The sequence below is a fragment of the Gambusia affinis genome, linkage group LG22 (genome assembly GCF_019740435.1).
Source record: "Gambusia affinis linkage group LG22, SWU_Gaff_1.0, whole genome shotgun sequence".
Classification (NCBI taxonomy): Eukaryota; Metazoa; Chordata; class Actinopteri; order Cyprinodontiformes; family Poeciliidae; genus Gambusia; species Gambusia affinis.
Genome location: NC_057889.1, coordinates 21,646,789 through 21,663,656, shown reverse-complemented (window position 1 = coordinate 21,663,656; position 16,868 = coordinate 21,646,789).

Genomic DNA, 16,868 nt, shown 5'->3' with positions numbered 1-16,868 from the left:
CACATTATGTGGAGAAGCAGCTGCCATTCAGGGAAATCAGAGCAAAAATGAACAGATGCAGCAGATTGTGGCGGTACTGAGTTTACACTGTTTATATTCATGTGTGAAAATACATCATGGAGCTCCTCTCACTCTGTCTGTAAGTTATTCAATGTTTCTGAGCAGCAGAGTAGGAAGTGGGTCTGTGACTAGAATATTCAACTATTCTGCAGCATGATCCTTTGATTAAGTAATCACACTTATTATAATATTAGATATCTTCAACCTGTTCTCAGGAGGTTCTGGGATCTGGACCAGGTCTGTAGAGAGAAAACCTGAAACATCAGAGTGGAACTGTGAACCCATCCAGAACCCAAAACCTTTTGTCTGCATCCCTGTTGAACCATTTCTTTGCTACCAAATCAACCTGAAGGCATGATGTTAACAAAGAACTTTATTTTATGTCTGAGATTGTTAAAGCACTGGTGAAGATTTGTGTAACAGTCACACAAATTATAAATATATCAGTCTCCAAAGTTAGAATGGAAGGTGTAATGCTAAGCTAACTGTAGCTTATGTTTGTCTTTTTAAGTGAATATACTGTCAAACCTTTATGGTTTGAGGTGATTTCCTCTAATTTTCCTTTCATTTTCTCCCCTCTTTGCTTATTTTGCTTCAAGGCGACAACTAGAAATACATGTTTCTGCACTAGAGTGTATTTGGGTTGTAGTTCAAGTTATGGAAATATTTATATTATTTACATTAATCTCACTTATTTGTTTTGGTTTAGTGATAACTTAATTTTTTTTATGTTGAATTCACTTTAAAGTTCTGAATCTTTAACTTATAAGATTCAAGTTAAAGATTGATTATTTAAACGATTAGTTAATGTTCAATGCAGAGTTCGTATCCTACGTCTAAGTAATCTAAATAATTTGAGTAAGACTGACTTAATTGTTTCAAGTTCAACCAGCTTAATAGATTAAGTTGGATAAACCTAATTGAATTACTAGTTACCAATTGAAGCAATTCATTTTCATTGGTTCAACTATTTTCTTTTATCAGTTTGTTTCTGTTATTTGCTGAAAGTTGTTTTGTTTTGTTTTTCTTGTTTTTTCTATTTTTATGAATGAATTTGGAAAAATGTCCAGACTTGAATAAATCAATAAACTTTGCCTTTCTCATTTGGACTCTATAACATAATCATAATAAAAATAAAAAATAAAGACGCATTGACTAAAAAAAGAACATTACAAACTTGACTTGACTTAGAAATGTTAAAAGTTACAAAAATATTTAAAAAATTTTTTAAAGAGTATGTTACAGCAACTAATAATGTAATAATGTAAAAACTTCATTAAATAATTTAGGGGCAAATTTTTAAAAATTTCTCTTAACTAATCAGTTTTAGTTTAATATAATTGCTAGAGTCAACTTAACTGAAGATAATAAACAATTGGATATTGCTCAATCTTACTTCACTCCTGCAAAACTAGTTTGTCTGTTACATCATCACAGGGTTATAAAAAATTAGAAGGTGTCCATGATTTAAATCTAAAATAAAAGAATTATTGACAGTTTGTTGGTACCAATCAGTACAAACTGATGTCAATTTCTATTTAAAATAAATGGAACACACACTCCATCCTCCTGAGGATGCCAGTTTCATGTTCTTTGTTCTATGGGTAGATCATTTATTATTAGTTGAACCAAAAAAACTCATGAGTCTTAAGTATGAGTATGATCTGATGACTCTTCTGATCCAGTCATCTGACGGCTTCCAGTCTGAATCTCGTTCATTGTGGAAACATGGCGGCTTCCTGACAGGGAGACGGGACGAGCCCTGAGGGGCCGACTGACGCAGAGACGGCGGGTGAGATTTCACCCCTCACTCGGCTCCCAAACATTGGTCCTGATTCACGAACAAAGACCCATTTTGACATTTGAAACAGAGCAGATCTGATATTACACAGGAAGTGGGCCCAGAACGAGTCCAGCTTTGCCCTGTGGTTTGAAGGAATCCTTCAGGATTCTGAGGATAAGGTCAAAGAAAGTTCAATAATGGCACAATTTGCCAATGCAGGTCTAGCGTTTTTCTGAGGAAGCCAGCAAATAAAGATCAATCCATGGTATGTGCATATGGGAGCTCCAGTGCGCATATTCCCTGATTCATTTCCAGTTTGCATTCTTGTTTCAGATCGCATCTATGCTGAGCAGATATGGAAGAACGGTGCAGATCTGTTAAATCCAAAAGAATCTAAAAGTATTTTAATCTTTTAAAATGTTGTTGAGGTTTACATCAGTTAGAGAATGTTATTTTAATGCAGCAGACCCATTTGTACATTTCTGTGCTAAACTCCAGTTTGGGAATCAACTGGAGCCTATACCATGAATGTTGCTCCTCATGTTACCCTAACCCTAATAAATTTTGGTTAGTCATGGCTTTTTATTCTAACCCTGTAGTCTAAATAAGGTTTAGAAGTTAAAACTATTGCATGTTTGTCTAAAACCATCTGACTGTTGGCTTCAGCGATCATTTCCTACACAAAGGAGGAAGACATCTTGTGACCGAGTTAGAATACTAGGTTAAACTATAAAGCATACTGCTTATGAGTTTTACACACTCAAACACACAAGCTTGTACTTCTACCCACTGTCAGACTTTGTATTGGCTTCCATTCATTTTAGTAACTGCATTTTCACCTTACTCAAACATTTTTCTTAACCATAGCCTTAACTAAGTTATAATTCACAGCCATCCATCCATCCATCCATCCATCCATCCATTTTCCGTTCACCCTTGTCCCTAATGGGGTCGGGAGGGTTGCTGGTGTCTATCTCCAGCTATGTTCAGCAAATGAATCAAAGTTAAGTTGAGTACTATAAGTATGAGCTGCAGTTAGAATCCTGTTAGGTTCTGACAAAAACTGTAATATTTATTGTTTTCATCCATCCATCCATTTTCTATTCACCCTTGTCCCTAATGGGGTCAGGAGGGTTGCTGGTGCCTATCTCCAGCTGCGTTCCGGGCGAGAGGCGGGGTTCACCCTGGACAGATCGCCAGTCTGTCGCAGGGCATTTATTCTTTTGGATATGGAATATTGAATATTTTCCCTTATGAGTTAAGATAATGTCACTCATTGTTGGTGGAATTGTAGTCTAGCTTGTCTGAAAGCTGATTTCTCTACATCAAAAGAGTGAAACCAGATCAGGAAACAGAACTTAGTTGAGGAAAGTCAAAGAACATTCATGTTTCCTGGGTGGAGAAACGTTTGCTGGTCAGGAATGCTTTGGATGAGTGGTGTAAGTTCAAAAACATAAATCATCAAATATCCCACAAGCTGTTCATGGTTGGAAGGTTTTCTGATAATACCATACCATACCATACCATACCAGCTTTATTTATAAAGCACTTTAAAACAACCACAGTTGATACAAAGTGCTGTACAATCCAAAAACAAAAACACAACAAAATTAGAATAATTATAATTAAAAGTAGTTTAAAAACAAAGACATACACTTAATAATGACAATTAACATATTGATATTATTGTTGTATTGTTTACAGTATTGATTCAGTGAGCCTTCTGAAATCGTTTCAGTTGTCTCTTATTCTATATGGTAACATGACCAACTTCACAATAAATGTTCTCTTATTCCCCAACAAGGCTTGTTCTGTGATTGGTCACTGAACTTAACCTGCAGCAATACTGGAAATGATAGAGCCTGCTGCCACCCACTGGCCACTTAGAGCATTAGTTATCAAGGAAACTGGATATAAGCTAGTGGAGAGACACTGCTGATTAAAAAAGTCCCACCAACTTAGTTGCTGCTTGGATGAGGAGAGATGAAGCAGACTCTGCTGTAGGACGATACTACTGGACCAGAGAAACTTGCTTTGTTCAATAAATTATTTTCAAAAATATAAAATAATATTTCTTTTACATTCAGGATGCCAGTTACTTTGCTCCTGACACAAAATAACTTAACAATTTTGAGATCTATCAATGCTTTGAATTATATGAGATGATTCAAAGCATTGATAATTTTTTGATAATCAGGTGAGTATCAAAAAATCACCTGACTATCTCTGGAAAGTCATCTGACTCAGAAGTAGAGAAAGTCCTTCTCTTTTTAGTTCATTAAAGTATCAAACTTCAGATTTGGCCTTTAGACTGAACGTGACAGACATAATAGAGGGAGTGAGGAAGGACAGGGTCACAGTGCCCACAACTATGAAGAGCAATTATCATTTAGTTTACACTTGCAAACTTTTACAATATATATGACTCCAGGTCAGTCAAAAACAGCCGAAGTTAGTTTATAAATTAGTAAGAATTACATTCGTTTAATGTTGGGTATTTTTAACTAGTGTTCTCCATCCAGCAGATGGAAGAAGGTCAGAAAGAGAAGAGGACGACATGCAGCAAACAGTCCTGGCTGGGAATCGAACCAGGGACAACAGTGTGGAGGATTGCACTCATGGGCAATACATACATCTACATGTTGACCCTGTTGACATAACTCCTAAACTGTGACCAACTTTTCTTTAAGTCTAGAGCATTTCAACACTCTAGAGGTCAGCAAGGGCCAGGAACTGTGATGCTGTGAGCTCTGGTGGAGCCAGCAGCACATCGTCTGAAAAAAAAAAAAAACACAAACAAACCATCATCCTCCTACCACTTCCTGTCGTGTTCTTTGTCATTTTCACCAGTAGTGACATCTGACTGTTGATCACGTGCCTCGTGTGATGCAAAAAAAATTGTTTCCATAAATGTTTTGTGAAATACATCAAACCACCTCACCTGGAAAAACGTCCTTACAACTTGCAAAGCAAATCAGTCTCATCTTGGCAGAGCTCTGCACACTCTGTCATCTGTAAATAGAAAGAGTTTGGACAAGACATCATTGTCCATCTAAGTTAACATGCTGGGCAAAGAGAGTCTCAGCCTGGGGAAACAGGAGAAGCTGCAGAGATCCACAGCTCAGGTGGGGGAATCTGTCAACAGAAACACATTTAGCTTCAACCTCCACAAATCTGACCTTTAAGGGAAACTGGCATGAAGAAAATCATTGTTAAAAAAAACCCTCAGTACTCTGTGCTTTGAGCAGTGCAGGGGAAGCTCAGTTATTACTGAAAAATAATCAGGAATTATAGCATAGGGTATAAGAGAGACGTCCAGGAACAACTGCAAATGCTTTTTCGAGGCTGGAGGCTTCATTTGGCTTTGAGCAAAAAAATCACAGTAAAGAACAGTGAAATTTGTGGTTATGCAGTAAAACTCAGTTGGTACGGATCCTTTTGTAAGGTACTGTATCTGTTAAGCAGATTATTTTACTCTATTTCTTTAGTCTTTTAGTGGAAAAAAAGTAATTTTTTTGTTGTTAGTGCATTTATGCAGGAGAGAGCATTAAACATGATATCATCATCAAAACCTAATTAAAATTGTTAAAAATGTTCTTTGTTCATATGATTGTCGCCTGATGTTTCCTTATAGATGTTGTTACAGATTGTTGCCTGTGTTTGATCCCATCAGACCTGCTGACTCTGATCACTGAACCTAAAAACTCAGATCCACATTCTCTGACCTGCTAGAAGCCAGAAAGTCTACTGAGTCACAACTTGTGCAGCTTTTGTCTTTTTCTACATTCCTTCAGTCTGAGCCATTAGTTTTGGTATCAAGCACAGAAAGCAGCTTCAGTGTGGCTTCAGCCACTGTAAATCATGGATCCCAGCTGCACGCATGAATCAGCTGCAGGACAAGCAGGCTTTTGTATCGTCTCTAACCTCTCATGAGTGATAAATAAACTGCTGAGCTTGTTTTCTGTTCCAACTGGAACCTGATTTCACTTTCTCCCATTTCTGAATGGGAACCTGAATGAGTTCATTTTAATGCAATTAATCTCGTTTTGTTTTTTTCATGCAAAAGTCCCGAGCCGCAGCTTTTGTGTTGTGTTTCTGCTATGCTTGTCAATCTGACATCTGCAAATAAGCCACTTCTCTTGTCCCATTGGGGATTCATTCCTGCTTCTAGAAACAATCTGATGAGGTGGACAAACAGAATGTTGATGTGTTCAAGTTTGCTAAAAGGAGTATCAGCGACACTATTAGAACCTAACATAACATCTTAATGTTAACCATGCTGTATTTGGACCAATGTGTTGGTTGAATAATCTAGAAAACAGATTAAAAATAATAAACATCTTTGTTGTTGAGATTGTACAATAATTAATTCAATAATTTTGCAGAAAAAAATACTTTTTGAATTAAAAATACTGGATGCTTTGTCAGTATGTGGTTTTTGATTAAAATGTTATTAATTGATTACAGACCCTGTAATTCATGTGATAAAAAAATTAATCAAGTCCCACCTTTAGTTTTTACACCTCCAATGCAAAACTGAAAGCACTTGGAGCAAAGCTTTGTCTAGATGTATTGATGCCGTCAGCTGGATTCCTGACTTTGTCTAAAATCTATGTTTAGTTTGTGATGTTTTTAATATTTTGAGGTTGGTTTGATTACAAATACTGACCAATTCTGATTGCTTTTAAGCTTAACCAATTCAACTCGTCCCGCTCTCCTAGATTCCACCAAACCTGGATGGAAATTCTGCTCAGGGCCCCACAGAGCCTAGGACCAGTCCTGTTTGGCATCTTCAATAGAATATCAGGTTGAATATCTCAGAATAAAATGTCTGGGAAGGAGATGAAATGAGAATTCAATTAATTAAGTTGCAGCAATGCTGACATCTCAGACAGCAAAAATCATTTTTTGTATTTTGCATTTGTTAAACATAAATCAGTCATTTCCTCTGTGGATTCAATCATGATTCATTGATTTGGAAGAGCTCCTGTTGTTCTGATTCCATGTTTTTTTTTATTAGCATCATGTTACTGAGAGCATGGTAGACCAGGAAGCAGCAGGAAACTCCCATAATGAAACTGCCTTCAGCTTATTAAAAAGTAAATAGAAACTGATGTATGTTGTTGTCAAACATATTCTGAATGGTGCTGAAACATTCTGAACCTTGAGAAGAACACAGAACTTCCCTCATCCTGTTGATCTGCGCAGCCTGGGGGAACTCTGCCTGTTCAGGGTTGGTTTTGTTTCTGTGAGCAGAATAAAGGAACAGAACCTCTTCTTTTCTCGACCTGGACCCCAAGGAGCACCTGGTACTGTAATCAAACAGGGCTCAGAGGGGTGCACCATGTTCCCGCCTCTTCATCACAAACAAATCAGCATCCTTACCTGTCTACCAGGCACAGAGGAGAGAAACACAAACACATCTCTGAGCGCTGCCCTAGAAAGTCTCCACTTCACCAGGTAGCATGGGGAATATTAAGATTTTTATAATAAAGGAATTATGAGTTTGGTGTAAAGCAGCAACTGTATGTACCTTATTGGTGTTAAAAAAAAACGTTGACAACGCTTTTATTGGCTCTTCTTTCCATCGCTGCTGCAGCTGCATGAGAAGATGAAGTATTGCATCAAACTCATCAAGATGTACGCTGGATGTAGTTAAAGCTGCACTATATAACTTTTATACAAATATGTTTTTTTTTTTACATATTTCTTAAAACTATCACTTTGTGGTGACAGTATAACATAAGAGCTCATTTGTCAAAAAAATTGACCTCTACCCTCCTTCTATTGCTGTCAGTAGAAAAGCAAAGCGCTGTCAAAAACAACCAATCAGAGCCAGGAGGAGGGTCTCAGCGCTGTCAATCAATATTGTGTACGTGCTCCTCACAGAAACAACTTACCTTTACTGCAAAGTCCCAACCCATCCATCCATCTGTCCTTTGAAACACAGTCAGTCATGACCAAGAAACCAACACACACACAGACCCCTCCAGCTGGAGAAACTAATCAAAACTAAAATCTTTAAAATCTAACATTTTTCTATTACAAAAAGAATTACTTTTTTTGTAATAATTCATTCAGCACTGCTTCAGCAGAACAGAATAAATACCTTCCTGTTTGTAGCAGTGGTGTGACTTTGAGCCAGAGGTCTGTGTCGGGAAACAAGAAACCCATTTTGTAACGCAGACAGACAGACGTGTCTGCTGTGATGAAGTACGTTCTTGTAATCCCACTTCTTAATTACAGCCCATCATGAAAGAGGCATGTAGCTGTGTGTGAGCAACAGACCCAGCATTCTCACCCGTAACCACAGTCGTACAGTTGGTGAAGTGCGGGGCAGTGTGAGTCAGCACCACGCTGTCAACAGGGCCAAGCAGAGCAGAGTTATGATGGCTGTTATCTGATCCGATGCATAAAGCCGCTAAACACTCTGAAAACAGGAACAACTTTCCCAATTACATTAATAAATTGTTTGGTTTTGTTCAGTGCGCTGATTTTTACTGCATTATTATTAACTGTGCTATAAAAAGTATAATAATTAGTTACAATGTTCAGTTATTTGGGAGTCAAGAGTTAATAGTTTTCTCTAGCTAAGTATAAGGCTGGGTAAAGGTAAGGCAATTTTGCTGTAAACAATAAAGGACAACCAAAAAAATGTCTGCATGGTGGTGCAGTTGATAGCAGTCAGAATTATGAGCAACTTGAGTTAGTTTTTCACTTAAAATCTTCTCTAAAATAAATACATTTCGTCAGCCTGACAGCATAATTGGCTGAGTCCCAACATAGAACTTAAGCAATCATGCTATAAGGTTGACGATTTTATGGCTATAGCCTCGAGAAAATCATGGAAAAGGTCAAAGGTTACAAATATATTTGGATGGCAGTATAACTCAGACTTTAAGCGTCTGTTCAGCTGGCAGGCCGTTAGAAATGAAATGGATGTTCATTAAACATTTTATGGAGTTGATATCAGCAGGATTGGACCTGGAATCATAGAGTTCTGATCCCATGTTAGTCATAAAACAACTAACTGCTATGAATATGTTCCCACATGCTACCAAACTGGTGTGTTCTGGTTCCTCTGAAGCAGAGCTGTGTGTGCTGTGCTGCAGCCTGCAGGTTTCATCTCTCTGTGCAGAGCCGAAGTCAGAGGCAGCGGGTCGTTCTCCAGACAGCAGCTCTGGACCGGATGGTCGGAGACTCTGGAGCCGAGTCCGTCATCTGGACCGGAGCGCCACAACCAGCCTGGTGATCACACAGTGCTGAACACAGGGAGAGAGGTTGTGTGTATGTGTGTGTGTGGCTAGGAAGTAGTAGTGGTGGAGTAATAGAGGGTTACCAAGGCAACGGGTTACTCAGCGACAAGCTCTACATAGAAACATTAGTGTTACATCAGTCTCATATCCCAACCTCTCCCCTCCCCCAACGTTTTGTACCGAGGAAAATATTCCAACAGGTCGTTAAGAAGCTCATCGCCTCCAGATCCGGCGGAACATAAACATTTCAACCTGCAGTCGCGACTCGGCTATTAGAGCTAAAGATGCAGCTTTTCAGATATTCATATCAACTATTAATCAGCTGGAAGAAACTAGCATCTGAGGCAGAGGAGGTCGAAGAAAAAGCCCTGATTATTTTCAGGAAGTCACATTCATAGCATTCGTTACTCTTAAAAACAACCACCTGCTATACTATTTTTTGAGAAGGGTAAATAGTATTCTGGTAACCATGGAAACATTAGGAGGAAAAACTGATAGAGAAAACAGAGAAAAAGTGCAAAGGCTTGCCAGGTGACAGAAAATTGATGGATTTTTTTTTATTTAAAAAATAGAATATAAGACGCTTCCTGTCCTGTGTTACGGCACATTGTCCACCTGAGCTTTGACCGTTAGCTCAGGACAGTGTATAGTCACTACATAAAGTGTTACAGATGCAAACACGTTCACTTTAAACCAGTAGCCACCAGAGAGGTTCACAAGTCCTTTATTCAAGTCCAGGTCAGGCGCCAAATCTTTCACCCCAGATCAGAGTCCAGTCTCAATCTCTAATGACTTAAACAGATATTTTTCAAATCAGACTTATATCATCTATTGCTGCTATAATCTTGCACTTTTGCAAGTCAGGATTCCAGAATAAGCCAAACTGTTACATGAACATTTGACAGTTGTCTTTCTTTTTTTATATATATATATAATTATTACATTTATCTTTTGATTATTTCACAATCATTTAACATTTTATTCACATCAAAAGAGTGAAAAAGACTGATCTGTAACCATTTGAAAACTCTAAAAAAAAAAAGTAAGAAGCCTTAAATAAAATCTGTCAATGTTGAATTTCTGATTAATTCAAAGTGCTTTACTGTCTTTTTTTGTGACCATTAGGACTTTATCTGGCATTGTTTCAGGGACGGCTTTCTTTTTCCCCTGAGTTTGTTGTGGACCCAAATGTAGAGTGTTTACATCACGCTGAACAACACAATGCAATAAAATTAAGAAGGTTGCTGAATAAAACCAAGTGGAAGAAATCATGGGTAATAGACAGTGTACTAAGGATTGGAAGAAACAGACTGGCTTCAAAACGCTGTAGAGGTGATTAATGGAAACCAGGTCCAGGTGAGCCTAATAGACAGAACCAATGGCAGCTGAGAGGAACCTGAAAAGGCAAAAAAGTATAGGAATGACAAAAATACAAGAGACAGGGGAACAACTGCTGAGCATGAAATATAATACAACTAGGACACATACCAAGAGGATGAAATATTAGCAGTAAATAAACAACTCTAAGCACCAGAACCTGAGCAAAGATTCCAGATGCAACCAAATCCTCAGGACTGTCTTTAAGGTTCTTCAGCTCAAATAGATGACTCCATTTAATGACCAGCTTTTCCTGTTATATTTTCTTGCAGAGATTCGTGACAAGATACCAAATTGTCTCTATCATCAAAGCACCAAAATCCGAGTACTAAACGTTTGAACTTTGGAAGTTTGTCATCTCACTACGCTCTGTCAGATTTCCTCCTCCCAGCTTGCTGCTAATGAGCACAAGTCTGTGTTTCTTCCAGAAATAACACAAGAAGAGAAGCACAGAATCGTGTGGATCCAAATCAAACACACACAAAACAATCAGAAATGAATTGGAGTTAAGGTTTTGCTTCCTTATGCAGAAGCCAACAGACATTGACTCAGTGAAGAAGCCAGTGAACTCAAAGAGGAACCTCTATCAGATAGATGCCTTGGATTCCAAATATTTTCAGTGGCTCATACTGAGCAACTGCTTTGACGTCAGGGGTCCATGCGAACCCGCCTCTCCTGAAGGCTGAAGGACCCCGTCAGGAGCCCCGCCCCTTCCTTGACGTTGCTCCGGCTCTGCCAGCTACTCTCGTCTCTGTCCCAGCTCGTGGTTGACCTGTGGGGGGTAAACTGGTGACCCCTCCACTTTCTCTGGACACAATAGGCTTTGGTAAGCAGCGGTGGGAACAAGAGAAAAGAAGAGAGAAAAGAAGGGGGCTCCCTGCACATTCAGCAGGACCCGGGCAGCCAGGGAGCCAGCACATCGGGAGCCTTAAAGGGCCACGACCATTGACTGTTGAATCAATTTGGGATGGTGACAGCGTAGCAAGGTCCCAGACTGTAACAATCACAGAATACAACCTCACTGTGTCCCTCCCCCAGGTTACAACACATACACACACACACACACACGCACACACACTGTGTGATGCTTTTCTAGATGAAGTGTGGGGACTTCAGAGGGGTTTAACTGGGTGGGGTTGAGGAGAGACTTTAAAAAGGAGGGGAGGGTTTAGGGTGACAAAGAGAGGGATGGCCAGAGAAAGAGAAGAGGGCAGAAGGAGAACAGACACATATGGAGCAGCTGAACGAACAATGGTGCTCCACTCTTTTCTGAAAGTGGAAAAAAAGAGAAAGAAAAAAGAAAAAAGCCAGCGCCAAACATTGCTCAGTGATGAGAGAGAGCTGCTCCCTGGCCTCCTCCTCTTTCACCTTCCTTCCCTTTCTGGCTGCTCCACACATTCATGCGTACATACCAGAAAACACACACAAATACACACCTATGCACACCCACATACAGAGATGTTTTTCCTCTGGGGTGAGGGTCAGCGAGGTTTAGAACCTAACCAGGACCTTTAATGGTGGATGGGTGGTCCAGCATTCATACTGCTGGTTGTGACACAGCAGGTTTGTGTAGATTTCTCTCTGGAGCTGTGAGAAAAGACTCAACACTGCCCTCTTCAGGTAAACCTTGGCAGGATGGATCAAAATATTAAGATCCGTTCACATTGTAGGACAGATTTACAAAATAAATAAATAAATAAATAAACTCCAGAGGAGTTTTTCTACAACCACTTACTAAAGAATCAAAAACGACAGTCTGTTTTGTTTGGAGGGTGTGGGGGGTGTTTTAGGGGCTACTGCCCTTCAGACACAATGGAAGCCCGAGATGGTACGTGGTTGCCGTGGCAACAGAGTGAGTTGAAGGAGCTGTGAGCTCACTGATGTGGAAACGGGTTCCGTGACTAGTAGAAGTTTAAGATGGCTGTCAGACAGAGATCTGCGTGGATGTGGCGCTGAAGGCAGGATTACGTGACTTCATCGATTCTCATGAAACTGACTGAGGGATAGAGAGGCAGCTCTGCCTCAATGCCTTTAGCAGTTCTGGTGAAAGATGAGTTCTCAAAAGCCTTTGTTTCCATGGTCACAGAAGCTACATGAAGAGCCACAGGAAGTAATTATGTATTTTATTCCTCGTTTCTGAGGTTTTAATATACAGGAAATAAAAACATGGCATTGTGAGTGTTGGTCAATAATTTACACATTTAGAGTGTTGGTCAACGTTTAGTTGGCCAACACTCACAATGCCATGCAAATTCAGGATAAATAGAAAAGTACGCCAAAATCTCAGACATGGTTGAATTATGTGAAGCGTAGTCCAAGTAAATGTTTTGTGACTGTGATCTGCAGAAGAAGCATGATTTGAAACAGTCCAGAGGAGGAACATGAAAGTATAAAATGATGTTTGAACTCAGATGGATGCAGATTAAATGTCTTCCTGCTGATAAACTTTGCTGCCACTGAAAGCAGCTAAATGAATTCCAAGTTCATTTCAAACTTTCAAACTTTCAACTTTCAAACTTCCCCCAGTCTTTACGTGCTCTGGTCTGACTCCAGCAGGAACAAACGTAAGCCTCGCTGTGTTCTTACAGACTGGGAACAGATGTGGCTCAGACTGAAATTTCAGCCAGGATGCTGTCGTTGCAGTGTCTGTGCTTTTGAGACGATTGTGTTCTGCAGGACCAGAACTGCGTGGCTGAATCGAAGACCCATCATCAGACTGTCCTAAATGAGCTCCTGTGTGTGGCCTGACTCGTCTGGAAGCGATCCGCTTTGAACTGGAGAGACGTGGAGTGCAGCAGCGCTGCAGCGTGACAGCACAGCGCCGCCTCCTCTGGCAGAGCCCCCTGTCTTATTTTGCTACAAACACTTGAAACCACATGTGAGAAAATATTCTTCAGGAAATGTGTTTGAGACTCCTCTAAGCTCGTTTTTACTCTAGCCAAGCGTCTTGCACGTTTGAGTGATTCACCGCTTTGTTGAGATTTTGGGAGTCCACCTGAATGCACCTCCCCTGACTTCCAGACTGAAAGGAACCTTTAATCTGTTGGACCAGCCGTTTAAAAGGAAAAGCTTGTTGCATTCACACTGGTGCATTTCTAAAACAGCTGTTAAGTTTAGCTTTTGTGTAAAGCCTCTCTTTTTCCTCTCAAAGTCTTCAGCCACAAAACCACAACGGCTTTCATGTTGGACTTGAAAGAAACTTACTGAGCCAAGAACCTAGAAACCTTTCCTTCCCTCCTTTTGCTCTCCTCTATTCAGAGGTGAACTGGATCAAAGCAGGGGATGCAGTCTGATAGCTTCATGTCAATACCTAACAGTATTTTCATTCATTCATTTGTGTTAATTTGTCATGACCTGTCAGTTTTTCTTTTTGGGAGTTAAATGAAAGATTAGTGTCTGTCTTTGGTATTTTTCTTCCAGGATGAACAACTTAACCATCTTTCCACGAACCAACTGTAGAAGTAATTCCTTCTTGGAAGGAGTATTCTCTGTGATAAAGACATAACAGTCTTTCACTGAAAACCTTAATTGAAGGAAAATATTTTTCATTTCCTGGACCCATTCATGGTCTTCATCTAATACCTAAGACCCCGACTTTCATGACCGTCAATAATTAGATTTTATTTTTGAGTTTTGGGTTAGTCGTAGTTGATACTCCAGATCTTATTTGGTTCTTTATGTACTGATTTAGATTTGGGATTGTCTTTTGATTTTTATTGAGTTGACCCTTTTTGTATCTTCATGTCATCTTCCCTCAGGGCTTCAGTTCAAACTACTACTCTTTTGTAGTTTATTTGGACTTATCTTTTCCTTTTATAAATGTGTTTGTATGCAACAGAGTCTGGCCTTGCTGGATGTTCTGTTGCATGGTTTCTAGAGTTTTAGGAGTTTTTCCTCTTTATGTCTCTGATTTTAGAAGTTTTGGAGTGAGTGCATGTGAGCAGGGCCGTGCAGAGACCTTTGGAGGGGCAGGGGCTCAAATTTAAAAAAGGGGCACATTGAACAAAAACTCCGTACAACAACATAGCAACAACCCTTATTAATCTAGTATCTAATTAGATCCTACTATATCTATTTAACCTCTAGAACAACCTGGCAGCAGTCTGCTTTATAGATCAAAAATCTCAAAGGAGTTAACTCTATATAATAGTTTAATGTTAAACCTCTGAGATCTAGAATTATAAGACTGAGATATCAAGGCAAAGAAAGCTCAATAGCTGCTGGTAGGGGCCATTCAGGGACCTCCAGACATTCAGGGGCCTCCTCTGTGGTTCCCGCTTTCAGCTTCCCTCCCTTCTGGTGCCCTCGAGTTGATTCTAGAGTTCTCCATAAAAACATTAACTGAAGATTTTGTGGCCACAACTCCTTAACAATGAAGGCAGGGACACATGTCCATGTGTGGGCCATGTTCCACACACTTCCTCCAAAATGTGTCTGAAGCACTATCTTTGTTGTTGGTCAGTTGTCACTTTGCGCCCTACATTGTATTCATCCTGTCCTTCTGTAGTTTTTTCGTAGATATAGATGTACCCATTGCTGCACATGTCAGCTCCACAGTCGATATTTGACAGTGACACCCGCTCATCCTCTGCCTTAAACACCAGTTCTCCGCACATCAGATAAGTGTAAAGGCTGCTGGTGTCAGAAGTAGTTGCCTGTCTCCAGCAAATGACGGAGGAGAGATGATATGTCTGAGTTCCGCATTTTACAGGTACTTCTAGGACTCGGTCAGGTATCACAGGATGTCTTACATCGTCCGGACTGTCTGGCCATGGCAGTATCAGGGTCATCACATCAGTATTATTGAAAAAGCAATCCGTCTTTTTGTTGGACTTGCAGGTGTCACAACTTTCCGAAATTCTACTCCAATAACACTTCAAAAGAGTTGATGTCGTGTCATTTTGTTGTTCCTTTGGTAGAGGAATGACAGGACCAAGGGTACGAATAATTTGTGAACACGTCTGACATTGTTCACAGTAGTCAGCTGTATACAGCTTAGAGACTGTGTAGATGCCATACTGGGCCAGACAGTGTGACATGTAAAACAAAAGGACTCCTGGCTTGTCCTGATGTTTTACATCCCTAATCTTTAGAGTGTCAACCAGTTCATTCTGAACAGCAAAGACTTCATGTGGTGGAAAATCTCTGCCTGGATGGTACATTGCGGTGAAGAAACACTGCGCAAATAATGGTGTCTCTGCAAAAATATCAGAAATCTCCTCCGGAAACTGAGCCACCAACCTTCTGACAACAGACAAATTCATAATACTTTGTGTTGTGGCATTCATCCAACAGTTAAAAAATGAGTTGGAGAATTTGCAGAAGTACATGGCTGGGAAAATATTTACACCCATGCAGTCTAAATGATCAGTGTCATTCTGATTTCCATCTTCTGAGTTTTCTTCTTCAGAAGATGAGTCCTGTGATGAAGAATACTCATACACTTCTCCGAAATGTGTCCACATATTCACAGCATTTGGGCTTCCAGAACAAACTTCCTCATCCTCAGAGGAAGCATGAATGTCTTTAGCATAAATGCTGTCGAAATGGTCAGGATCAATTTCAGAATCATTGTTTGAGCTTTCTTCTTCTAAAGACCATTCTTCTGATGAAGAATACTCAGAGACGTCATCAAAATGTGACACATTTGCTGCATTTCTGTTTCCAGAGTCAACTTCCTTAAATGAAGCATCCATCTCTTTAGTGTCCAGGTTGTCAAAATGGCCTGTGTGGTTTTGAATTTCATCCTTTGAGTTCTCGTCAAGGCAAGAGACTTCCTCTGTTGATGAATTTTCAAAGACTTTTACAAAATTCATCAGATTTTCCTGGCTTTCACAGCTTTCTTTCACTGCTGGATCCATTTGTTCATAAGAAACATCAACAAAATCATCCCCAGAGTTAACTTCAAATTCCAGCTCCATTTCGGTATCAGACAGACAGACGCTTTCCAAAGCAGCAGTGTCTCCAGACGTCTTAACTATCAAATCGGTATTAACGGTAACTTCCTCAACTTTAATTTCAGGAGAATCCTCTTTCAATTCTCCTGAAATTCCATTGTCTTTTCCATCATCTTCGGCCACAATGTCAAAACCAAAGTATTTGGACTGTTCATCAGACGAGCTCTCTCCTGAAACATCCTTGTGTTTTACATAACTGTCAACAAAAACGTCAAATCCAAAGTACTTAAATTGTTCGTCTTCAGCTGAGCTTTCTTCTGAAATGGCATTATGTTTTACGTTATCTTCGGTGACGATGTCAAAATCAAAGGGTTTTGAGCTTTTGTCAGGTGAGGTCTCTGCTGAAACCTCCTTGTGTTTTATACAGTCTTCGACGAAAACGTTGAATCCAAAATATTTACATTTGAGTTCATCTGAATTCTTCGCTGAAATGCC